We start from the raw sequence: 26,649 nt of genomic DNA on the forward strand, positions 1-26,649 counted from the left end.
GTGGTAGAGTGCTAGCCTTGAGCTGAAGAGCTGAGGGACAGTGCCCAGGCCCTGAGTTCAAGCCCCAGGACTGGCAAAAAAAGAAAAAAGGGGAAAAAAAGCAGCCAGAAGCAACTGGACACTACTTAGTGCAGGGTGGGACCTCCACCAGGAAAGTGACTCCTAAGTTCTGAAAATGTTTCACGGAGTGCTTGTTTCTCCACATTGTTCCCGCTTGAGGGTCCAGACAGAGCAAAGGAGAGCGGCCCCGAACCCCAGTACCCTTGTACCTTGCATCTCAACTAGTCCTCCTGGGAACTGATATGGGAAGAGTTGGATCTATCTTGGGAATCCTTTTTCCACTGTGCCTAGCAGACAGCAGGTTTTAGTCAATATTTTTTTCAATCAAAGACACCCTTTGAGGGGAGACAGAGACACAGGCTCAGTGGCTTTGGGCAGCAATGAACAAATCAGGTTAGAAAGAGAATCCATTCAGAACTTTCTGGCCAGTCAGCTGCAAACCCCTAACTAGAAGGAAAGTCTCTATCCCTGGTCCATTACCAAGGTGTCTGGCATTCTCTGTGGCTGCCATCAGGCCAGACTGAGAAGTAAAAGAGACCCTACAGAGTGTGGAACTTAGTTCTTGTTAACAGGGCTATGATGGGGGGGGTCTCTATGCCTCTTACCAGCTCAGGTATGGTGGATGTGAGAGCAGGATTTAACCAGGGCATCTCACAAGGCAGGCATTACGGGGAGAAGTAAGTGTGGCCATTCTTGTTTGAATGACATGCCTTCTGGTCCTCCCAACAGTCCCATTCATTAGCACCTCACTTCTACATGAAAGCTGGCTCAACAAGTCTCTCTTCCCAGGTGCAGGTGCAGGGATCTGCAATCTCAAGGCACCCTTCACGTTGTATTCTCTGGAACTGAGTTCTGTGGTTCCACTCACACAGCAACAATGTAAACAGGGCCCTGGAGACAGCAACGCTGTCCTTACCTGCCAGAATTTCTCCTTGGTGTGTATGTGTGTGTGTGTGTGTGTGTGTGTGTGTGTGTGTGTGTGTGTGTGTGTGTGATGTACCCACTGGGGTTTGAACTCAGGGCCTGGGCACTGTCCCTTAGCATTTTCAATTAAGACTGGTTGCTCTGCCATTTGAACCACACCTCTACGTCCAGCTTTTTAGTGGTTAATTGAGGATAAGAATCTCACAAGCCAGGTGCTGGTGGCTCATGCCTATAATCCCAGCTACTCAGGAAGCTGAAATCTGAGGATCACAGTTCAAAGCTAGCCTGGGCAGACAAATCCAAGAGAAGAAAAGTTGCCCGGCAAGTGAGCAGCAGAGCTGACCTGAACTGTTTGATGTCACAGCTGCTCTCTTTTGACTCCAACCCTCGCTCCGTGCCAGCTTACCCAGGGACGATGGATGGGGGATGTTATGTTAATGGCATCTGTCATGTTGATGACTGATCGTGAGGCAACCACGATGAGCCAGATGCCAGCCGATGGGCAAGGGCGTGAGTGATGGCAACCAGTGTGTGAGTGATGAACTCAGCTCTTGCAGGAGATGAGGATGAAAAATCTCATGACCGATCCCCATGTGAGTGAAGCTGCCAGGTCCGTCCCAAGGAGACAGTCATGACTCTGCCCTAGGGGAGTGGGGGCCCACCCCCTTGCCAGAGGCTGTGGGTGGAGGGAGGGTCTAACACTGGTGCTACCCTGGGACCTGGATGCCTGGTCTTGGCTTACTCCTGGCCATGAGGGTGGGGCTTGGTGCTGCCTTGACTGTGCACAGTACTTGTTCCTGCTCCTCAGCTGCACAGCTGGGTCTGGATCCAGACTCAAGATATGTGTGCAGTATGGGAGCCCTAAGGGAAGATGACCCCCAAAGTTTGGGCTGGGAAGAAGTAAAGTCTACCCTTTTCAGAGGCATTAGGCTTGCTCACACTGGATCCAAATCCTGACTCTGCTTTGAGCCCATTGTTTAACTTCTCCCTCAGCTTTGATGGCTTCTCAAACAGCCTGCACCAGAGCTGCGAGCAGATCCTGAGCCCCAGAATCAGCACAGAGGTTAGAGGTTCAGCTTCAGGTCCCTTCTCTAGCAATTGCTTGGTAACTTGGGGCAAGCTGTCCAGCCTCAGTTTCCTCACTCCTCTATAAAATGGGGACAATGATAGTAGCAGTCCCTCTAAATGGTCATGAAGATTAGAAATCTGCAGTGCTGGAAACTGTAAGATCCTGCTAAGAGTTATGTAACTAGGCTGCCTCTCAAAATGCTGGGATTACAGGTATGTATCACTATGCTCAGACCCTTAATACTCTTATTAATGACTACCAGGTTCTTTATCACATTTAATCCACTCAACTTCTCTGAGAGATCAGGAGTTGTCCCCTTGTTACAAATAAGACAGTAAAGTTGGGGAAGGAGAACAGGAGGAAGAGGATACCATTTCTCTTACTTGCTTCATTTTTGGTCATTTTTAGCTCCAACAGCAGCTGAATCATTCTTCCCAGCTTCTCTCTTCCCAAGTCTCCACCTAGCAACTGACAACAATGTTGTTTTTTTTTTTTTTTTGAGGGGAGGGACTAGGAAATATGGGGAAGAGAAAGGGTCTGTGCTTAAATCAATAATCCCATTATTAGTCTGTCACTATAACTGTGTTTCACCTTTTTTTAAATGCTCTGGTGAATGTTGGGCTAACCCATGGGGGACTGAATTTCATCTCTCATTGTTCTGGATGGTTCTCCCTAGACAGCCTCAGGATAACCCGGCCCAAGGCCCTGAAGGCTCCTCCTTTGGTCATCTGGCATTGGACCAGGCATTCGACTTCATTTGTTCAGTAAAGACGCTTATGCTAAGAGGCATTTTATTTCTGTAATGCTAGGATTGAACTCAGGGCCATGCACACGTTAGGCAAGTGAGTGCACTGTCACTGAGCTAGACCTCAAGCCTCTTCAAGAGGGATTTTGGTTCACATGTAGTTTACACCCACTGAACATTTATTAAGTTCTGGACTTCTTGGCTTTGTCTCAATGAATCCTCTTAACTACCTCGAAAAACGTGTATCATTTTTCAAATAATGAAGGAGGACAGGCATGGATGGCTCCTGCCTTTAATTCTAGACACTCAAGGGATTGAGTGGAGGACAGCCCTCCATCTAAAAAAGAGCATACAGCTTTCAAGAGCTAAGCTGGAGTCTGATTCTACTGTGTTTCTGCTTTCTTCCTTCTCTATCTGCCTGCCTGCCTGTCTGTCTGTCTCTGGTGGTATTGGTGAACTCAGTATCTCGCACTTGCTAAGCACTTGAGACATGCCCCCAATCCTTTCTTTCTTTTTTTTTTTTTTTGGTCAGTCGTGGGGCTTGAACTCTGGGCCTGGGAGCTGTTCCTGAGTTCTTCTGTTCAAAGCAAGCACTTAACCACTTGAGCCACAGTGCCACTTTGTTTTCTGGTGGTTAATTGGAGATAAGAGTCTCACAGATTTTCCTACCCAGGCTGGCTTTGAACTGTGATCCTCAGACCTCAGCCTCATGAATAGCTGGGATTATAGGTATGAGCCACTGGTGCTGGCCCAATCCTTTTTTTTTTCTCTCTCTCTCTCTCTCTCAGATTAAGTTTCAGATTAGGTTTCAAGTTTTTGCCTTGGGACAGCTTGGACCTGGGATTTTAGGAGTGACTCAGCATACCAAACTTGCTTTTTGAGATTCAATCTCATTACTTTTTTCCCCAGGCTGGCCATAAACTTCAACGCTCCTAATCTTTGCCTCCTGATAAGTGGGATTATAGATGTGAGCTCCTATATCCTTGTTTTCTTTTTTCTTTTTGCCAATCCTGGGGCTTGAACTCTGGGCCTGGCACAGTCCCTAAGCCTCTCTGTGCTCAAGGCTAGCGCTCTACTACTTTAGCCACAGCACCACTTCCAGCATTTTCTGTTTCTGTGGTATTGAGGAATCAAACCCAGGGCTTCAAGCAGGCTAGGTAAGCACTCTACCACTAAGCCACATTCCCAGCCCTGTCCTTGTTTACTTGAAGATACATCCAGAACCTTCAATGGAGAAAAGGATCTCTGACACAGGACATACTCATACTGTATCCTCTATTTCTAGGCTGCAAACAATGACTCAGAATAGATGGGCCATTGCATTTCATTTGCAGGCTTTAGTTCTTTTTTTTTTTTTTCTCCCTAGTTGTCCACGATTGCAACTCATCTGTCTCCCTTTCTCACTCTCTAGTCTTGTAAAGATCTACCTGAGATTTATTCCTGTTGACTTGATATTTTACTACCTAGCATTTACATATAGCCTGCATTTATCTGGTGCAGTTTACAACTACCATTGGTAATCTCCGTGTTCACTGAGTGCTCCCTAGGTGCCAGCCATTTGGCTCAGTGTGGACATGGGGTCCCTTACTTAATACTCACTCACAGAATACCGATGGGGTGGGTGCTCTATTACCTCCTCTTCATGGATGAAGTGACTATAAATTGCTGTGTGGTTGTAACCACACACTTCTTTACCCTCCCTCCCTCCCTTCCTCTCTGCCTCCTTCCTTTCCTCCCTCCCTCTTCCTCTGTCTGGTTTAGCTACTTTTTTTTTTTTTGTCGGTCGTGGGGCTTGAACTCTGGGCCTGGGCGCTGTCCCTCAGCTCTTCAGCTCAAGGTGAGTGCTCTACCACTTGCGCCACAGCACCACTTCCAGTTTTCTAGTGGTTTATTGGAGATAAGCATCTCACGGTCTTTCCTGCCAGAGCTGGCTTTGAACCGTGATCTTCAGATCTCAGCCTCCTGAGTAGCTAGGATTACAGGCTTGAGCCACTGACACCTGCCCATTTAGCTACATTTTAACCCTGCATGCCCTTGTACTTTGTTGGGTTTCATTTGTTTGTTTTCCAGACAAGGTCTTACTCTGTAACCCAGGTTGGTCTTGAATTCATAATCTCCTGCCTCAGCCTCCCCAGTGCTGAGGTTACAAGAGTGTGCAACTACTTTGAACTGAAGAGCACAGGGACAGCACCCAAGCCCAGAGTTCAAGCCCCACAACCGACCAAAAACAAAAAAAAAAAGAGTGTGCAACTATACTTTGCTAGTACTTGTATACTGTACTGTATACTGTATGTTTTTTAAACATTCTTCCTCCAAGACTACATCATAATAGACCACAAACATGCATATAGATATTATTTCACACCTTTTCTGAACAGTACTCTATTTTCCTTTCTATGGCTACTCCTTGAAGCAGACTTGACTTGTTTCAAGCAGACAAGGTCCACCTGCCAACCTGCATACATTGCAGAGCCCAGGCGCTGTGCTGGCTTAGAAAGAAAATCCATTCAGAACTTTTTGGAGGTTCATCCAAAGGCTTTGCCCTTATTCCACTCAATACCTTCTCTCTCCCTCTCCATCGGGGTCCCCCCACCCCTCTGTGTCATGGGGCCTGAACTCTGGGCCTGGGCACTGTCCCTCAGCTCTTCAACTCAAGGCTAACACCCTACCACTTGAGCCACAGTGCTGCTTTTCTGCTTACGTGGTGCAGAGGAATCGAACCCAGGGCCTCATGCATGTAAGACAAGCATTCTACCACTGAGCTACCTTCCCAGCCCCTCCCTGAGCTTTTATTGCTCTAGGCTAGTACTTTATCAGTTTAAGCCACAGTACCACTTCTGGTTTTCTGGTGGTTAATTGGAGATAAGATTTTCATGGATTTTCCTGCCCTGGCTGGCTTCGAACCACAAGGCTCAGATCTCAGCCTCCTGAGTAGCTAAGATTACAGGCCTGAGCCACTGGTCCCTGGATCCAGTACCTTATTATATGTTCATCACCCAATACTTACCTCAGTCATCCTGGATAGAAGGTCACTCACTCCCTAGGAGCCAGAGGTACCCTACTTGTCCCAGTTTTCTCTTGGCCTAGAATCTTTACTTGTTATAACCAAGAATTGGGGGTCATGTAGGGAAGAATTTGAAGGCAATGAGAGGCAACTGAGCAGAAAGCCAAGTGTGGTAGGCACTGAGGTGAGGCCAACTGAATACAGAAACTCAGCCAGAGAGCCTGGTACAGAGGGACATGCCTGTAATTCCAGTACTTAGGAGGCTGAAGCAGGAAGACTGAGAGTTCAAGGCCTGCCTGGTTATACAGGGAGACCAATCTCAAAAAACATGAGCGAGAGAGAAAAGGATGAGGATGAGGAGGAAGAGGAGGAAATCGAGGAGAGGGAGAGAGAGATTGAGAGAGAGGGAGAGGTTCCAGCCTCACAATCCAATTCCCCTTAATATCCCATAATACAGAGCTGTCAACATGAGTTTCCTGTATAATGGATTTGTAGAGACTGGGAGAGGTCCCAAGTGCTTCCTAGGGAGAGGAAGGAATACTTTCTCCCACTCTCTCCCTCTACAGTCCATAGAAGCGTTAGGAAAGGAATTGTACCCTGGTCTGTAGCCAGGCTCCTCAAGCCTGCCATCGCTCATGGAGGGGCCCCTGACACTTGTCTCCTTTGAGACCCATCTGGGCCCACAGGTAAAGAGTGTGGTCTTAATGTGAGGGGACTCAAACCTTGGTCAGAAGGTGTGTGTGAGATATCCTCAGGAGCCCCAGGGCCGACCTTGGGAAACCTAGAGGTCACCTTGGGAAAATCCTGAATAGCCAGTGCAGCCTCAGCTCCCATGAATGGCAACCCAGTGGGGCCGCCCATGAGAACCCTGGCTGCGGGCTGCCTCCTCTGCCCCGCTGGCTGGCGCAGTGCTGGGCACAGAGCCTGGCTTCCCCGGGGTCTTTTAGGGTCCCTTAGTGTGTGATCTGTTTGAGAAGTCTTTTGTTTGTTTTTTTGGGTCCAGTCATGGGGCCTGAACTCTGGGCCTGGGCGCTGTCCCTCAGCTCTTCAGCTCAAAGCTAGTGCTCTACCACTTGAGCCACAGCGCCACTTCTGGCTATTTTCTTTTTGCTTATGTGGTGCTGAGGACTCGAACCCAGGGCCTCTGGCATGCAAGGCATGCGCTCTACCACTGAGCCACCTTCCCAGCCCCTGTTTGAGAAGTCTTAAGGGGAGCCAGAAATGAAAGCATGCTGGGAGTCATGGATGGACCCCTGTATGTGCCTTTCCACATGTTGCCATGTGGAGTTCAGTGGAGCCATACCCCGGAGCAGCTCAGGGATGGGGAGGGGGGTCAAGGCTGGGCCAGGGGAGGTGTGAGCCCACACAGAGACCCTGTCTTGACCATTTTCCCCAGCCAACAGGGATTCTAGGAGTTTAAGACACTAAACCAGGACCTCTGGTAAAGGGATGGCACTCATGCTGGAGCAGAGTTGGAACCCCTAAGTCCACACAGGGGCTGAGAGAAGCCCGATGCCCCAGCCAAGGCTCCCAGAAGCTCGTCCCAGGCCTGGGCTTGGAATCTGCAGGGGACAGCAGAGGTGGATGGGATGAGGTCATGCCTTGGGTGACACTGAGCTGGGTGATGACACCATGGGTGGGGCCAGGAGACCTGGGGGGCCGAGGAGGGCAGGGTTGGGCCTCGAGCCCTTTTGTGAGCCGTTTTAATTCGTGTAAATGAGGGTTTTTAATTTGTTATTCCGGGTTTTATTTCTATTACCGTCTCATTTGCCTCTAAACCCTATTTCTCCCCAGCCTGGACCGAATTCCATTTGATGCATTAGGACTAATTCTTCTCTCGAAGGGTTAGACGTTTTTCTCCCCACACAAAAGTCGCTTATTTTGGATAAAGAGACGATTAGATTTATCTTTAATATTTTAATGGCAGCTGGGATTAGCGGGTAAACAGCCCCAACTGGGGTTGTTTGCTGAGGATTAGGTCTGATAAAGTCTCAGATGCGGAGCCCGACCCACCCCTCACCCCACTCCGCTTTCTGTTTTCCACAAAGTGCTTTTTTATTATTTTTCGTGGAAAAAAAAAAAAACTTCCCTTGTCTTTTGGAGCATCATAAATTCCATTTGCTGTTTTCTATTAAATCAAGTTGATTAAATTCGTTGTGACTCTTTGCACATAGATCTTTTTAATTTTAACGTCTCCAGCATAAAATCTTTAATGGTGCAATTTGAAATTGCTGCAATATACAGTACAGACCTTGATCAAACAGACGGAAATGAAGCTACGGGGAAGCAGGCGGGGGGAGGGGGTCCTGGCAGGGTGAGGAGACAGAGTGAGGAGAAGGGCAGGGACAATTGTCCCTCCAGCAAGCGAAGCCTGGGGAGTCCAGGTTCTCATGACTGTTCTGCCTCAAGCTTTGCCAGTGTTTATGGAGCCCTTACTGTGTGTGCCTGGCACTCTGTGTGCCTTGCCAGGAAACCTTACAAAGAGGCTCAGAGAGGTCACAGGCTTACGTTGACACAGTAAGTCAGTAGCAGTGATTGGGTCCGATTTGTCTTTGGCTGGTGGGGCCCCATTTCACCACTGAGAACCTGTATTTGCTTATCAGTAAAATGGGGGTGGTCTGCTCTGCCCAGACTCACAGAGGCTTGGCTATATTAGCTGAGATCCACATATATACAGCCTTTGTGAACCGTACAGGGCTCTCCCTGAGATGCTGAGAAGGGGCTGACCCATTTGGGGCCCAGAGACTCTGCCATGCCTGGTTAGAGCTGGTTGTTGAGGCTCTGGGAACCTGCTCCAACTCCGGGGTTGGGACTGGGCCCTCCCTTCTGCCCTCCAGCCCTCCAGCCTAGCTGCCTCTCGCTCTTCCCCTGTCCCTCCTTCTCTAATCCTGACCTCATCAAGTCCAGGGAAGGCTGATCCACAGGAGCAAATCCCTCATCCAGAGGGGGAAAATCAGCTTAATTTGTAGCAATTTGAAGCAGGTCTCTGCCAGATTTGAATATCAAATTATCCCGCAGCCTGGGAGGCCAGGGAGACCTCCCCTGTGGCAATAATGGACAGATTTCCCTGGTTCCACGGAGCACTTGCCTATGTTGATGGGCCGGGGTGGGGCAGAGTAGAAGGATTCGGATGGAGATCAGAGGGTCTGGGGAAGGTGCAGGTCACCAGTTAGTCCTTGTTCCCAGAGGGTACTGCAGGTCCCAGACCTGAGACATAGGATGGTGTGGGTGGAACTTCCTGTTCCCTAGACTGGCCCTTGTCAAATACGTCATCTCCTGGATCCATGGGTTCCATCTTTGTGAATTTCATCAACTACAGGCAGAAACCATTCAGGAAAAAAATTGCATCTGTGCTGAGCATGGACAGACTTTTTTCTTTCATCATTCCCTAAGGTGTACAGTATAAGAACCATTTACATAGCATTTCCATTGCACTAGCTATTGTAAGTCATATAGAGGTGATTTAAAGTATACATGAGAGTATGTGTAGACTCTATGCACACATGATGCCATTTGTGTCAGGGGTGTGAGCATCCACAGATTCAGTAGAGGAGTGTGTCCTGGAACCAGTCCCCCAAGGATGCCAGCCCTCCCCAAACATAGGAAATATAATTATAATTATAATGATTATGGATACAGAATTTCACCATACAATCCAGACTATCCTCAAACTCATGATCTTGCCTCTTACTCTCCTTCCCAAGTGCTGGAATTACAGGCTTGCGCCATCATGCCTGCTCCAGCCTCTCCCCTCCCCTCTCCCCCATTGCCTTGCTCCCTTCAAAACAGACACAAAGAAAATTTGGAAAAATCTAGAGCAAGTTCAGTTAGCCTGCCAACAAACACTGTGCACACTCTTTGTGTCACCTCATAGTGTAGGGAAAACGGCTCCCTGGTTTCTACCCCACTCCTTCCCAGCCTCTGGGAGGGCAGACTGGTCCACGAGGGCTCCAGACACCTTAGGCACAGCAGCTGTGTTCTCTTCAGCCTTCGCCTTCCTGGTCACAGGCCCATTTCCTCTGCAAGCTGCCCTCTGTCCCACCCCACGCTCAGGCCAGGAAGCTGTACTATCATGTTGAACCCCTGGGACACACGGCCCAGTGGGTCGTGACCCCTCTCCTGGGCATACCACAATCCTGAGTGCCTCTTTGGGGAGGCCTATGATAGTTCTGATACTCTTGGCCCCTTGGTCACAGCCTGGAACCTTGAGGGAGCCCCATTCAGGCCTGTCTGCCAATCCACACCTGTCCTCTGCCAAGGACAGGAAGCAGGAGGAAAGGGACCAGAGCCCAAGCAGCAGTGTGACAAGCACTGTGCTTAAGCACCCAACTACCTCTGTTTAGTTCTGAGTGCTTTTCCTTGGTTCTCCCATCTAATCCTCAAAAACCCTACAAGGGAGGGTTATCATTACAAACCCCCATTTTAGGGAGGTTAGCAATGTATACTAGGCCACACAGTAGCAGATGATGGACGGGGCTCGCACAGGCAGCTTTACACTAGGTTGTCTGTCCTCTTCACCTCTTGATTATCAACACCCACCCTTTTTTCTTTCTTTCTTTCCTTTTTTTTTTTTTTTTTTGGTTGGTTGTGGGGCTTGAAAGTGGAGCTGAGGTGCTGTCCCAGGCTACTGCTCTACCACTTTGAGCCACAGCACCACTTCCAGTTTTCTGGTGGTTATTGGAGATGAGTCTCATGAACTTTCCTGGCCAGGCTGACTTGGAACCAAGAGCCTCAGATCTCAACCTCTGGAGTAGCTAGGGTTACAGGCGTGAGCCACAGCACTCAGCAAACCCACTCATCCTTATCTGGAATGTTTCTCTAGACAGAGACAGAGAGGCCACACAACAAGGACTAGACTTATTCTGAGGGTATTGTCCCAGTGTTTTTGGAGCACAGAAAGGCATGTTCACCCTCCACCCGGGCAATCACAGAAGGTGTCTGAGGGCCAGCATCTTATTTATGAAGTATTGTGCTCAACATTCAGTGGTGTAGATGTGACAAAGCCACACTCCTTGTCCTCAAGAAATCCTTAATGTAGACTCCTAAGCAGTTGTGCTGAGTGCACTAATGGACAAGTGTAGGATGTCAGGGGAGACTTCCATGCCAGGGAGATCAGGGGAGGCTTCTGGAGGAGGTGCATTTGAGCTGAGACTTCAAGAATGAATGAAACTCTCCTGGTTGAATGGCCTCCACCGGGCCCAGTCCTAAGATGAGGTTGTAGGGGCTGGCTGAGCACGCACTCAATTGTCTCTCTTTTATGGTACCTTCTGAGGTACCCACCTCAATCCTTTTTCTAACTACTTACCCCAAACAGAGAGATCCTCTTGTACTTTCTATGTTCTGGGGAGCACCAGACTCCTATGCATCCTGTGATGCTTAGGGGCCGAGCAGGGGCTCTTGTGTGTTGAGGCTACCCAGAGAGAACCCAGCAGTTTGGTTCAAGGGTGTCTAGAACTTAGAACAAGAGGAGACCCCAGAAACCATTCAAACCCACTTAGAAGGGAGTTACCGGAGCTGCCCAGGCCCCACAGCTGAGATAGGACCCCACACTAGGCTCCTGGTGTCTCATTTCCTCTTGGGGTGGTCTGGCCCCACCTGGGCTGTCCCCCTCCCTTCTCCCCATGTCTGCCTTGCCTGGTGGTGGCCAGGGTAGCTTTTCCTGAATAACGATGGTATTGGCTCAGATTAAGGGCAACTAGCTGGCTCTTGGCTTTTCCTTTTTATATAACAACTAATCTCCTTCTAATCAGCCATTATTAAATTATATTCCGTTTTTAATTCATTCACAGATCACCGTTGAGACAGCTGGATGGATAATTGGGGAGAGATAATTTATGTAAATGAGGAGCAGCAGAAGGTGGGGGAGAGGGAGGCCAGGCCCAAAGAGGCCTCTCCTGAGCACCCTGCCTGAGAGAGGACAGTGTCTGTGCCCAGGCCAGGGATGCTGGGCTTTAGGGACTGCAATTGGACCTCAGGGCTCCTGGCAGGATGCTCCTCAGCATCAACCTCGATCCCTCTGAGAAATGAGGAACTCACTACTTTGGGGGTGGGAGGGGCCAGGTCTTTCCTTCCTTCCTTCCTTCCTTCCTTCCTTCCTTCCTTCCTTCCTTCCTTCCTTCCTTCTCTCTCTCTCTTTCTTTCTTTTTTTTTTTTTTTTTGCCTGTCCTTGGGCTTGAACTTGGGACCTGGGCACTGTCCCTGAGCTTCTTTTGCTCAAGGCTAGTGCTCTACCACTTGAGCCATAGTGCCACTTCCAGCATTTTCTGTGTATGTGGTACTGAGGAATCAAACCCAGGGCTTCATGCATGCTAGGCACACTACCACTAAGCCACATTCTCAGCCATCACCCCTTCCCTTTTTTTTTTTTTTTTTAATAAAAGTAGATCCTGAGGGCTGGGAAGGTGGCTCAGTGGTAGAGTGCTTGCCTTGCATGCCTGAGGCCCTGGGTTCGATTTCTCAGCACCACATAAGCAAAAAGAAAAAAAGCCGGAAGTGGAGCTGTGGCTCAAGTGGTAGAGCGCTAGCCTTGAGCTGAAGAGCTGAGGGACAGCGCCCAGGCCCAGAGTTCAGGCCCCACGACCGGACCCCCCCCCCCCCCAAAAAAAAAAAAAAGTAGATCCTGAGCCGCAGAAGAATGCTCTGGAAAATACTGGAGTCTGCCTTGTGCTGATTTCAGCTGCATCTTAGCATGGTTATCTATGAGCCCTGGATTCCGCAGCTGAGGAATAACTGTAGGTAATGACAGAGTCCACAGCGGACTCTTTCACCCCTGTCCTGGGGCCACGGAGCTTCCTGGGCCTCTGGGAAGTCAACCTTAGTAATAATCACACTGGAGGCCCCGGAGGGCGCCTCTGGGCCAGGCCCTGGGCATTTGTTGTATAGAATAACCACATAAAACCAGCACCATGGTCTGTTTTACACATAATTATACCATGGAAGAGGCTCCGCTGGCAATTCCTGCAACCCAAATGAAGACAGAAGCTCCTGAAGCTGCTTAGGAAAGGCTGGGAAGGTGACTTAGTGGTAGAGCGCTTGCCTTACATGCATGAGGCCCTGGGCTCCATTCCTCTGCACCATATAAGCAGAAAAAGCCAGAAGTGGCGCTGTGGCTCAAGTGGTAGAGCGCTAGTCTTGAGCTGAAGAGCTGAAGGACAGCGCCCAGGCCCCGAGTTCAGGCCCCATGACCGTCATACCTGCCAGGTAGGTTCAAGTTCAAGGTTTAGCCAATAGATCTTCCACGCTCCCTTTAAGAGTTCAGGCCCTTTAGGGTTCAGAGAATCAGGCATAGGTGGTCTAAGAGCACTAAAGGGCAGGCAAAGGCTGGCAGGGGCTGGTGGGGAGGCCCCTGGACAGTTCCTAATGGGAGTCAGGGGATTATGGAGGGGTGGGAAGGGTGGTCCCCAGGGTCCATGCAAAGTAATAGGATTAGGCCTATTGCAGTGAGTGAAAGTTATTATCCTGTGGGGCCTCTGTCCTCCCACCCAAGGCTGCAGCTGTCACCCATTCCTGGGACAGCCTCTCCAGGCAGGCTGGCACCCTCTGCCCCCCACATGCATTCCCGCTGTGGTCATCTGTCAAGGGGCTGGCCTCCTGGACTCAGCCTCCTGCCTGCCCTTGACAGATGGGGCCACCCACACACTGCGCTCAAGCGATGCCCCGTGCCTCAGTTTTCCTTTGGCTAGAAGCTTCTCCCCCTGTGACGGCTCAAAACGCTCTGAGGGACAGCGTCTGAGGGATGGCGGCCCGACGCCAGGTCGCCTGAGCCTGCGTTCTCTGTGTGATCCTGGTCACACAGTGTTACTCTGTGTCCTGATTCCCAAAGTGGGGGAGACGCCAGGATGCTTGCACGAGAGGGCTGAACAGGGAGGCGCAGCGTGGGCTTGGGGACCAGATTGGAGAGGGCAGCTGGCCTGGGCCGAAAGGCAGAGACCAAAAGACTAGTAGCCTGGCGGGAGGATGGAGGGCAGCCTCGGGAAGGGCCGCTCGCAGCTCCCTCTAGCGGCGATGGAGCGGATAGCGCGGGCTGGGCCACCCGCACAGGCTGAGAGGCCAGGGCCAGGGCCAGCGCCAGGGCCGCCGTCCCCACTGTCTGCCTTCTTCAAGACATCCCAGAGGAGAGGAGGGATATCAGGGGTCCCAAGAGGCTTCTCTCCTTAACCAACCCTAACAGTTGGAGTAGCCTGGACAGTTAGGAGAGCATCTTTCCTTTACCCTAGGCATCAGCTAAATGTCGGAATTACAATAGCTCTCAGGAAGAACAAGCCATCAGGCTATTGTTATCCACAGCCCCAAAGCCCAGATGACCAGGAGGGTCTGCAGGAGCATCTGCCCGCTGTGGACAGCCAACGCCAATCAGCTGCGTGCTCAAGGCACCTGGGAGACACCATGGAGGAGTCTGTTCCTTTTTATAACCAGCCTCAATTTCCTCATGGCCAATTAGGCAGGGTGGACTACATAAGGGTCCACCCTTCAATCGGAGGAAGGCCTTTAACTGTAGACAAATCCACAGACTCCCATGACAGGACTCTTCCTTTCCCATACATTTGACTCAAGAGCCTTCAAAGTTCTAGTGATTTTCTGTGAAGCCATACTTCAGTAATCTCAACATCTATACATGTTTTTACATTATACTTAAAAAGCAAACTTCATTTTTAGAAGTTTCACCTATATGGAAAAATTATGAACTGGCACTCAGTTTCCACTGTTATGATCTGATACTGTGGTTCCTTGGTTGTAATTCATTTTTGTTTGTAAACAGCATCTTGCTCTATAGCCTAGTCTGGTCTTGAACTTCCAATCCTCCTATCTCAAGTGCTGGGGTTACAGGCATGCACCACCATACTTGTTGTGTCATATTTGGTGAATTTGTTGTAATTAATGAGGTAACTAAAGTCCATATTTTATTATTCAAACTTTTAATTTTTACTTAATTTTTCCTTTTTCTGTCCCAAGATGACACCCAGAGTCACATCTAATTATTGGGACTCTTTAGGCTCCTCTTGGCTACGTTGAGTTCATACTTTTTTTGTTTATTCTGATCCTGAGGCTTGAACTGAGATTTTATTTTATTTTATTTTGCTCAAGGCTAGCATTTTAGTACTTGAGACACACTTCACTTCTAGCTTTTTGGTGGTTAATTGGAGGTAAGACTCTCACAAACTTTCCTGCCTGGATTGGCTTTGAACTGAGATCCTCAGATTTCAGCCTCCTGAGTAACTAGGATTATAGATCTGATTTCATACATTTTTATATCTGGAAAGAAAAGGCACACATCTATGGAGGAAAGAAATACTGGGCTCTATTATTTTTTTGGGGGGGGGAGTCCGGTCATGGGGCCTTAACTCTGGGCCTGGGCTCTGTCCCTCAGCTCTTCAGCTCAAGGCTAGCGCTCTACCACTTGAGCCACAGCGCCACTTCCGGCTTTTTTCTTTTTGCTTATGTGGTGCTGAGGAATCGAACCCAGGGCCTCAGGCATGCAAGGCAAGTGCTCTACCACTGAGCCACCTTCCTAGCCCCACTGGGCTCTATTATTATAAACACATTCTGGCACAATCTCCAAGGCAATATAATATAGTTTAAAAAAGGAAGACATATATACATATAAATATATATGCACCTTTCCATGTATATATGTATGTATATATACGTATATACATACATACATGTAAAGGTGTGGTTATAGGAAAGAAATCAGATGGCTGGGTAACAGAAGTGTGAAGGAAGACCATGTTTTACTCTATTTCCTTTTGAATCATTAAAGACAATGTGTATATAGTCTATAGCCTTGATAAGGGTTAATTCTTCTTTTCCTTCTCTGGAGCATGCATGAGTGATTTGTGTTTTCCCAACCATCTCCCCCCACCCCCCACCCCCCACACACACTTTTTTTCTTTTCAGTCTATGGGCTTGAACTCTGGGCCTGGGCGCTGTCCCTCAGCTCTTCTGCTTAAGACAAGTGCTCTATCACTTGAGCCAAAGCGCCACTTCCAATTTTCTGGTGGTTTATTGGAGATAAGAGTCTCACAGACTTTCCTGTCTGGGCTGGCTTTGAAACAGTGGCTTTGAACAGTGATCCTCAGATCTCAACTTCCTGAATAGCTAGGATTACAGGCGTGAGCCACCGGCACCCAGCTTAACTATCTCCCCTTTGCACGGTGAGTTTTAATCAGTAGGCACAATGGATGGTTGTTGAATGAGTGACATCCAAGCGTTCACAGGGGTGAGGCTGAGGCGCCTCCAATGCCCAGGGGTAGAGAGGTGTCCTGTGCCAGCGTTGAGTAGTGATTGCAGTGGAATGAGAGTGGAACTGGCGTGGATGTGGTGGCATTTGACCACTACTGGGTCTTAGAGACTGGGCCCCAGTCTTGCCCGGCCTTGTGCCAAGAATGGGGATTCCGCTCAGCTGTCAGGACTATGAGCAAGGGCATAAATTCAGTGTCCAAGAGCTGTCTGGAGCCCTGTTCACCTTCGTGTCTGCAGCCCCAAGACCCAAAAGAAGAAGAACCTCATTTGTCCCCCTCTTTCTGCTCTTTAGGAGGAGATCTATGTGTACCTCATCTGTCAGGCTGAAACTTGACAGCTGGGGTGCTTGTGAGTAGAATCAGCTGAGCCCTAAGTCCTTGAAGGTGCTGGGGATGAGTGAAAGGTGGTAGCTAGAACACTCCAGCCCCCAGCACCTGGCATGTTCTAGAGTCCACTCACATTTTTTTCACAGATGCACTGAAAGCTAGAGGGATTCAGAATATGGAGATATGCTACTACTTGGGCAGTTCCTAGGCAAAGCGCTCTTGAATCTGGAGCCACTCCACTGCCATGCATCATGGGACATGCAAATCACATACTGACTCTCACTGGGTCCTATAACAAAGACACAGGAAGGTCTTAAAGATTGTGATTGGTTGGGAGAAACGGGGGGAGACTGGTGGAAAGGGTGCCATTGATCACGCTGCATTGCATTGAAAAACTGATGGGTTAAATTGAAAAATTCTTTGTACAAACAAATGCATAAAGATAATAAAAGTCGGTCACTAGTGGCTCACGCCTATAACCCTAGGCTACTCAGGAGGCTGAGATCTGAGAATCATGGTTTAAAACCTGAGAATTGTGATTCAAAGCCAACCTGGGCAGGAAACTCCATGAGACTCTTATCTCCAATAAACTAAAAACAAAACAAAAAAAACCAGAAAGTGGCGCTGTGGCTCAAGTGGTAGAGCACTGGCCTTGAGCAAAACGAAGCTCAGGGACATTGCCTAGATCCAGAGTTTTTTGCCCAGGACTGGCAAAAAATAAATAAATAAATAAAGATAATAAAAATGACATACATTTAAAAAGTGTGTGCGTGTGTGTGTGTGTGTGTGTGTGTGTGTGTGTGTGTGTGTGTGTGTGTGTGTGTGCCAGTCCTGGGGCTTGAAGTCAGGGCCTGGGTGTTATCCCTGAACTTTTTTTTTTTGTTGGCTGTGGGCTTGAACTCTGGGCCTGGGCGCTGTCCCTCAGCTCTTCAGCTCAAGGCGAGCGCTCTACCACTTGAGCTACAGCGCCACTTCCGGTTTTCTGGTGGTTTATTGGAGATAGGAGTCTCACAGTCTCTCCTGCCCGGGCTGGCTTTGAACCGCGATCCTCAGATCTCAGCCTCCTGAGTAGCTAGGATTACAGGTGTGAGCCACCAGCGCCCGGCTCCCTGAACTTTTTTGCTCAAGGCTGGCACTCTTCCACTCGAGTCAGAGCTCCACTTCTGGTATTTTTGGTGGTTAACTGGAGATAAGAGTCTCACGGACTTTCCTGCCCAGGTTGGCTTTGAATCACAATTCTCAGATCTCAGCCTTCTGAGTAGTTAGGATTACAGGTGTGAGTCACGGGTAGCAGACTATTCTTATTTTTTTAAGATAGAAAACGTTGCTTTCTTGTCCACAGAGCTTTCTGGCTGGGCCAAGATAAGAAGCCAGCTCTGCCCATGCAAGCCTGAAGTCCTCAACTATGACCTAGCCTACTCCTTGCCCATTCCGAGCCCAGCTCCTCTCTTATGTGCCAGGACAGGTCCCGAGGACTTGAAGCCAGTCCTCGGGTCTCCAGCTCTTGCTACCCACATCTCTAAAGCTGTCCTACCTTCTCTAAACTCTGCACCTCCCATCCTCTCAGCGACCCACAAGGTCCCCAGGGACTCCGGCGCGGGGGACGTGGTGGGTGGAGGACCCTGGTGCCTCTCAGTTGGGCTGTAGCTGAGCCCTGTGGGGAGGCAGGCGCAGTGCACAGTGCTGATCCTAACCAAGTTTGCCAGGCCGGCTTTTCTCATGGCTCCCACACAATGGTCTGCTTTGTGCCCACCTGCCGATAATGCTTAATTAGGCGAGGAGTTGATTAATTTGAGGTAATTGACAGCTAATTAGAGGCCCACAGGCTCATTAACTTGACATCTTGTCTTCCTGAATTGGCTGAGTAGGGTCAGGTGATGGAAGCCGTTGCTCTCTCAGTCCTGCAGGCTGAGCATCACCTGGGGGCCAACCCTGGGGTGCAGGTAGGGCGTCTCAAGGTCAAGAGCACAGGAAGGCAGTCAAGGAGGAGGGGTTCTGGATGGAAGTGTCTGTCTTGGCCCTAAGTGGGAAAACAAGCAGGACTGGGGGGCTTAATACACTGGAGCAAAGGTGCCCAAGTGGCAGGGGCTCCTAATAGAGGCAGGGAGAGACTGGTGTCCATGGGGAAGGAGGAATGAGTAGAAGCAGGTATGGGGGTAAAGGTATAGATTCTGGAGAAAGGGAGACCTGGGGTCCAATCTCAGCTCTGCTCCTAAATCTAGGCAACCACAAATGAGTTATTTAATCTCTAAACCCAGGCCTCTCGGCTGTCAAGTGGAAATGATAATATACCTAGTAGTAACAGAAATCTCATGGAACTGAAGGGTCCAAGAGCCACTGAAGTGAAAGGTTCTGGTCAATACCCAGGGACCTCGTGAGTGCTCCACTAAATTTGGCTGTCCTTAGGAAGAAGGGAGGCTCCGTGGGCAGAATGGGTATGAGGGCTTGTGGGAGGCAATGGAAGTCTCTCCTATTACCCTACAGGAAGCCTGTGTGCCTGACCACAGTGGTAGGGTTGAGGAAGACCTCATTTTTGCAACCTCTTTAGGGAGCAATTTACCAAACTATATTAAAATAAAATTGCACCTGGCTTCTGACCCAGAAAGTTCCCCATTAGTGACATATTTATTAGCTATATTTGTATATGCACAAAGACTTAGAGAATATTTGTTCACCACAAATATAGTCTGCAGTGGCAGAAGGCTGGAAACAACCAAAAGGTCTTTCACAGGGACTGCTTAAATAACTTGTGGTATGTCCATACAGTGAAATAGTATATAGCTGTTAAATCTATATGTACCAAGATGAACAATACCCAAGATACATTAAATAGGGCAGAAAAAGCCAAATATAGAACAATATGTAGCTCCTACAAGCAGCCCAAGGCTTGAGGCCTAGGGGATAGGAAGGAGATACATTTTTCACAATCAGATCTCCATCCCACTTCACCGTCCCCCCCTCCATTCCTGGGCTAACGTGGGCAGGAAAGTCTGTGAGACTGTTTTCTTTTTGTTTGTTTTTTTGCTGCCAGTCCTGGAGCTTGAACTCAGGGCCTGGACACTGTCCCTGAGCTTCTTTTGCTCAAGGCTAGCACTCTACCACTAAGCCACATTCCCAGCCCCATGAGACTCATCTCCACTTCACTACCAGAAAATGGGTGGTTGAGCTGTGGCTCAAAGTGGTAGAGTACTTGAGCAAACAAATGCTCAAGGTCAGTGCCTAGGCCCTGAGTTCAGCCCCCATGACTGACAAAAAAAAAAAAAAAAGCAAAAGCAAAACACAAGAAAACAAGGCTCATCCTTGCAAGGAGTCCAGAAACAGATATAGGACAGCAGGCCAATGTAGCCTGCTTAGATGCAGAGCTGGCTCCTGTTAGTCCTGGCTAGAATTACACAGGCTATGTGTTCCCGGATTCTCAAGGTAGTTCTGTCTTCCTTCTTCGTGTTCCAAACCTGTCCCCACACTCAGCCTCATGACCTGTGGCCCACCTCTGCTTTCCAGGTCTGCAGACCTCTACCCAGAGGCACCTCCATCATTCCTCCGTGACATGTTGGCTTTCATTTTCCTAGGATGAATCTCCTCTGACAATCTCTGGTCCATATTTCTAAGCTCTCTGAGTCACACTGGGCTATTTCTCTCTCCTCTCTGGGGTTTGTAACACCAATCATCTGCAGGTTTCATTAGCATGCTGTTTACCCCTGTCTTTCAGATCATTAATGAAGATGTGCAGCGAGACGCTGATCCTCACAGCCCCCACCGCGTGCCCCTCCCATGCCTGGCATGCTGGAATCATTATCCTTCCTGGTGTGACAGGGTCAGAACCAAACCAATTTGCATCAATCTTTGGTGATGTTGGGAAGTGTCTCCTGGGCTGCAATCCTCCTATAGTGATGACTGCTTCAGCTGTAGTTCTGGATTGTTCCGGTCTCCTCTGGAGGGCTGAGCAGATCTGGCTGTCCCAGTTCATGGAGCTGACCGGAAAGGCTAGGCACAACTCTGGCCTGCAAAGGACTGTCATGTTCCCTTTGTTCTGCTACCCTGAGCTGAGAGATAGTAGTGCTTCTCTAGAAAACAGGACAAACAAATGTACATATTGGTGGAGGGTGGAGCAGGTGAGGCCGGCATGGAATTTTGATCCTTCAAAGCCTAGGCAGGTGCTGGGCTTGATGCTGCAGCATTGGGGTTGTTGTAGCAGTCACACTTCTCAGAACAAGCTCCACTCTTCTCTGTTATTTTATGTCATCTCTGGTGCTTTTCTGTCATTTCTAAACATGTCTCATCTACTGAAAAGAAAGTGTGTGTGTGTGTGTGTGTGTGTATGTGTGTTGGTACCAGGACTTGAACTCGGATCTCATGCTCTCACTTGGTTTTTTTCCCCCCTCAAGGATGGTACTCTTCCACTTGAGCCACACCTCCACTTCCAGCTTTTTGCTGGTTGATTGGAGATGAGAGCCTCTCAAAAGCCGAGCGCCAGTTGTTCATGCCTATAATCCTAGCTACTCAGGAGGCTGAGATCTGAGGATTGTGGTTCAAAGCCAACCTGGGCAGGAAAGTCCATGAAACTCTTATCGCCAATAAACCACCAGAAAATCGGACGTGGCGCTGTGGCTCAAGTGGTAGAGTGCTAGCCTTGAGCTGAATTGCTAAGGGACAGCGCTTAGACATAGAGTTCAAGCTCCATGACCCACCAAAAAAAAAAAAAAAGAAAAAAGAATAAAAGAGCCTCTCAGATTTGTCTGTCTGCCTAGGCTGGTTTAGAACCAAGATCCCAGATCTGAGTAGCTAGGATTACAAGTGTGAGTCACCAGTGCCAGGCTTGGGAAATGGACTTTGAACACATTGTTCCTGCACACCTGTGTCCTTCAGATCTCGCTGGGATGGAATGTACTCCACTCCCTTTCATGATGGGTCGTGCCTCTGATTGGCAAGCTATACTTCCAGACTTTCCCAGCCTGACCTCTAACTCACCCTTTTCTCCTCTCCTATTGGAAAGAGGAGGGTGAACAGGAAGAAAATAGGGAAACTCTCACAATTTTTTTTTCTTTTTGGTCGGTTGTGGAGCTTGAATTCAGCACCTGGGCGCTGCCCTTGAGCTTTTGCTTTTTTTAAAAAAAAAAAAACATTTTTTTTTTGCCAGTCCTGTACAGTCCCTGAGCTTCTTTTGCTCAAGGCTAGCACTCTCCACAGCGCCACTTCCAGCTTTTTCTGTTTATGTGGTACTGAGGAATCGAACCCAAGGCTTCACGAATGCCAGGGAAGCACTCTACCATTAAGCCACAATCCCAGCCCCCACAAATTTATTTAAAGCAATGTTTTGTGTGCCTAGGAGGAAGGGAAAAGCAACTCTAAGATTCTATTGCAAAATATGGCAAGAGTGTATGGATGGATCAATTTCATGACCAAACATTCTTGAGATCCAGGGCAAAGGCCCTGTGCACACAGTGGTGGTACAAGTATGACTATATAACAAGACGTTTATCTCCACATTATATGGGATAGAGAGCCTAGGGCACAGATGGGGGCGTAGTAGACACATGCTTGCACACAAAAACATTGCCACCATCCTATTCTGAGGCCACTGATGCACCTATGTATGTGCAAGCTCATAGGTTAGGTGGATGGACAGAGCATCTTCAGTCCTATATACCAGCTCCAGAGGCTTCCTTCTCCCTATATCATAAAGCAAACCAAACTTCTGTAGGGATTTTGGAACTGTAGAGGAAATGGAAATTTCCCATAATCCTCTTAGGTAGCACACACTATATAACCTTGGACTGATTCCTTCCAATTTTTTTCCCACCTATTGGAGATCATACTGTATTTAAATTTTTTGTTTGTTTTTGTCGGGCATGGGGGCTGAACTCTGGGCCTGGGCGCTGTCCCTCAGCTCTTCAGCTCAAGGCTACTGCCCTACCACTTGAGCCACAGTGCCACTTCTGGCTTTTTTCTGCTTATGTGGTGCTGAGGAATTGAACCCAGGGCCTCAGGCATGCAAGGCAAGCACTCTACCACGGAGCCACCTTCCCAGCCTGAGATTATATCTTTCCTAATGTCATACCATCTTTGGAAACCAACTTAATGGTTACATGATAGTCCAGTATGTAAATGTATCATACTTTCCTCAATAGCTGCATGTCTGAAGGGGCTTTGGGCCAGTGGGCTGTGGGTGTGAGGAGGTAAGAGAAGTGGGAGATGGGTAGCACAGCAGATACAGATGGAGGCCAAGGCAAAACAGTTCTCTGGAGTTTGTCTTCCCAAGCCCATGTCCAGAGACTATTTTTGGCTGAGCACAGTGCATCTCCTCATGTCCCTACCTAAGTCTCCATGTTCAATGGCAGCCAGCACTTCTCATTTCCACTCAGTCTCAAGTCACTGACTTTTCTAACTTGACTCTTCTCAGCTGCTCCTTTGTGTGGAACTGCTGGCTCAGGTCAGCTTGGCTCCTGGGGCTTAGCTATATCCAGCAAGGCCCCAGGATGTGACCTTCAACCTCCCTTGACCCTGAGGTCTCAGGCTGCAGTCAGCATGGGTTCTCAGACAAGGCAAAAACCCAGCAGAGGCTGCAAGAAGAGTGTCACATTGTAGAAAAGCATTGGGAGGAAAGGTAGGGTGGAAGGATTTAGGAATGGGTCGGGGTGGGGGGAGGCCAGCATCAAGGTAGAATAACGCAGGGAAATGTGTTCCTATGCAGTGACGGCAATGGCATGGAGTGCTGAGAAAGTACCAGGGCCCCCAAAACCACCAAAGCACAAAAATCAGGGGTTCTTGATAAGTCCACTGTCAGGCTCAGAAACCTACCAATGGTGCTAAGAATATCTTTCCCTCCATCCATTATCCACAATGGTCTTTAGTGCCCCTGCCTGCAGAGCCAACAATGGTGCGCAAGCTGGCTCTGGGTGGCCTCAGCGTGGTAGGATCAGGGTAGGAGAAGTAGGAATCTGCGGTCTCTCCTGAAGAGGTAGGGAAATGCTACTTTCTTAACTGATTATTCCAGTTATCTTGAATTCAGTGTCTGGGTGCTGTCCCTTGGATTTTGTGCTCAAGACTACTGTTCTACCACTTGAGCCATAGCTCAACTCTGATTTTTTTTTTTTTTTTGTAGTTAATTGGAGGTAAGAGTCTCATTGACTTTCCTACCTGGGCTGGCTGTAAACCAGGATTCTCAAATCTCAGCCTCCTGAGTAGCTAGGAATCCAGGTGTGAGCCACTGTTGCCCAGTGGTGTTATCAATTTTTAACAAATGTGAGCATAATAAAAAATAAAAGACTAAAGTTAGGTGTGGTTGCATATGCCTGTTACTCCAGCCACACGGCAGGAATAGGTAGGAGGACCACAGGCCTGGAAGACACACAAGACCTCCATCTGAGAAATAACTAAAGTAAAAAGGACTTGGGCAATGGCTCAAATGGCAGAATGCTTATCTAGCAAATGCAAGGCCTTGAGTTTAAACTCCAGTCCTGCCATTAAAAAAAAGACTACATTGAGTCCAACATGATATAGATTCTTCTGTTACGTGCTATTCTCACACTTTGCACCCATTGGGCCCATTTCATAAATGGGCAGACCAAGGCACAGAAAGATTAAACAATTTACCTAAGTTAACATAGCTAGTGGATTTTGGCAGCTTGACATTAGTCTCTGTGTGCCTATCATTACACTGGGCTAGAAAGTTAGAAGACTGGACAGATTTGGACCCATTCTTTTTATATCTCCCAAAAGTTGTCTCACCAGTGGCTCAAACCTCGCTAATCCTAGCTATGCAGGAGCCTGAGATTTGAGGATTGTGCTTCAAAGCCAGTCCAGGAAGGAAAGTTCAGGAGACTCTTATCTTTAGTTAACTTTTTTGCCAGTCCTGGAGCTTGAACTCAGGGCCTGGCACTGTCCCTGAGCTTCTTTTGCTCAAGGCTAGTACTCTACCACTTGAGCCACAGAGCCACTTTTGGCCTTTTCTGTGTATGTGGTACTGAGGAATTGAACCCAGGGCTTCATGCATGCTAGGCAGGCACTTTACCACTAAGCCACATTTCCAGCCCCTTATCTTTATTTTAAAATAATTACTCATCAAAATGCCAGAAGTGAAGATGTAGCTCAAGTGGTAGAATGCCTTTAAGGGACAGCACTCAAGTGGAGTCTAATCCCCATTAATGGCACTAAATAAAATAGTTAAGTTTTGTCCTACCTCTCTGTCTCAGACAGGGAAGGTGGAAAAACAGCATCACAACTTGGATTACATGAGAATTTTGGTTCCTTAGGTCTCACATAATTGAGTTTTCTAGTTACTGGAAATCACTTTCAAAAGCATCAGGTATAGATCAAATCAGAAAATAGAGCGCATAATTCAGATGAAAATCTGTGCGAGCCAATTCTGCTCAGAGGTTTTGCTTGAGGTTCCCACTGCCCCTCTCCCCTGCATTCTTTTATTGCTGGCTATGACTGAGTTAATCATTATTACTACTGGACCCAAAGTGATCCCTATAATGGGCTATGATTCTGGGGGATCCTTCTTTGCGAAGGGCCAAACTCCAAGCCACATGGAATGAGGCCCTTTGTGGCTTCTTCCTGGCTCTGGCTGGCCACTTCTCTATTTTAAAAAGCAGAGAGGGATCACGAGATTCAGGAGGTAGGTGAGGGTTGGAGAATTGTACCCAAAGTGATAGGGGCTATAAATTAAGGCCAGGATGAGAGTGGCGCCCTCTACAGGTTATAAGCTCTTGGAGAATAGAGTCCAAGTGCACAGAACTTCAGTGCACCAGTGTGGACCAGTAAGGAGACTTTGAAGAGAAAGGAGGTGAAAGAACAAGGCAAGGCAAAGCAAATAGCAGCGTGGCCTTTCCAGAAGGTCAAAAGTCCCAGTGTTTCAGATTCCAGTGCAGTTTTCCTCTGGAACAAACTCTCTTCTTTCTGCTCACAGCCTGTATCTGCCCCTTGGAGTTGTGGAAAACCAGTGTCTGCCTCTTGGAGTTGGGGAACTTCATGGTGACTGCTTGTTGAAGAGACCCTGGCCCCAGTGCCTCACTGCTCTCCCCCCCCACCCCTGCATCTGTCCTCTGGTTAGGGTTGTGTGAAGCGGAAGACAATTTGGGGCTTATTAGTGTCCTAGGGAGACCTGTAACTTGGGTTTCTGGGACCCAAACAACCAGAGTCTTAGCAGCAAGCTCCAGCTGAGAAAAGACTGAGGAATTGTCTCACCTAATTACAGGGAACGGCCCTCTTTGTGTTTGTGATTCGGTACGGTTGTCCGATCGCTTTTGATCGCTTTTCTCCATTTGCTGGCTCAGGCCGTGCTGGAATTGTGCTAATTAGGAGAGAAATGGACAGAGTGATCCTGTCAGCCCTGGTTACTGGTAGAGACAAAGCGGAATATTATTCTGAGGCAATGTTTTGTGAGGCCCTTCTCCAGCTCTCATTAGGAACAAGGGGCCCCAAGGAGGGGAGAGTTCCGAATGCCTGGCCTGGCTAATGGAGCATCAGGGTGTTCCTGTGCTAATTAACAGGCTCTGCCATGCCAACCAGTGGTCTCACAGTTGCATGTAGTGCCACCTCAAATCCCCAAATATCCTCTTGTCTAGAAGACAATGCCAAAGAGTAGGAAGAGTGGTAGACTCCTCCTCTTCCTCTTCCTTCTCTTCTTCTCCCTCCTCTTCTCCTTTCTCCTTCCTTCTCCTCCTTTCCCTCCTCCTCCTTCACTTTGTGCTGGTTCTGGGGCTTGTTGAACTCAGGCCCTGAGCTGTCCCTGAGCTTTTTTGCTCAAGGCTAGCACTCTACCATTTGAGCCACAGCTCCATATCCAGCTTTATTAGAGATAAGAGTTTATTAGAGATAAGATTTATTAGAGATAAGAGTTCAGATTTCGGGCTGGGAAGGTGGCTCAGTGGTAGAGCGCTTGCCTTGCATGCTCGAGGCCCTGGGTTCGATTCCTCAGCAACACATAAGCAAAAAGAAAAAAGCCGGAAGTGGCGCTGTGGCTCAAGTGGTAGAGCGCTAGCCTTGAGCTGAGGGACAAAGCCCAGGCCCAGAGTTCAGGCCCCACGACCGGACCCAAAAAAAAAAAAAAGAGTTCAGACTTTCATGTCCTGGGCTGGCTTTGAACCATGATCTTCAGATCTAGCCACCTGAAGAGCTAGCCACTAGTGCCTGGCATAGCTGGTGACCTCTTCAGTAATATGTCTAAGGACATATTACTAAAGGGCCCAAAAAGTCTAAATTACCCAGTTATAGGTTGGTCAGAATTTACAAACTAAACTTGGAAGACCACTGCATGCAGCCTTCCTGGTAAGAT

The sequence above is a fragment of the Dipodomys spectabilis genome, unplaced genomic scaffold (genome assembly GCF_019054845.1).
Source record: "Dipodomys spectabilis isolate Male_0828 unplaced genomic scaffold, ASM1905484v1 ptg000157l, whole genome shotgun sequence".
Lineage (NCBI taxonomy): Eukaryota > Metazoa > Chordata > Mammalia > Rodentia > Heteromyidae > Dipodomys > Dipodomys spectabilis.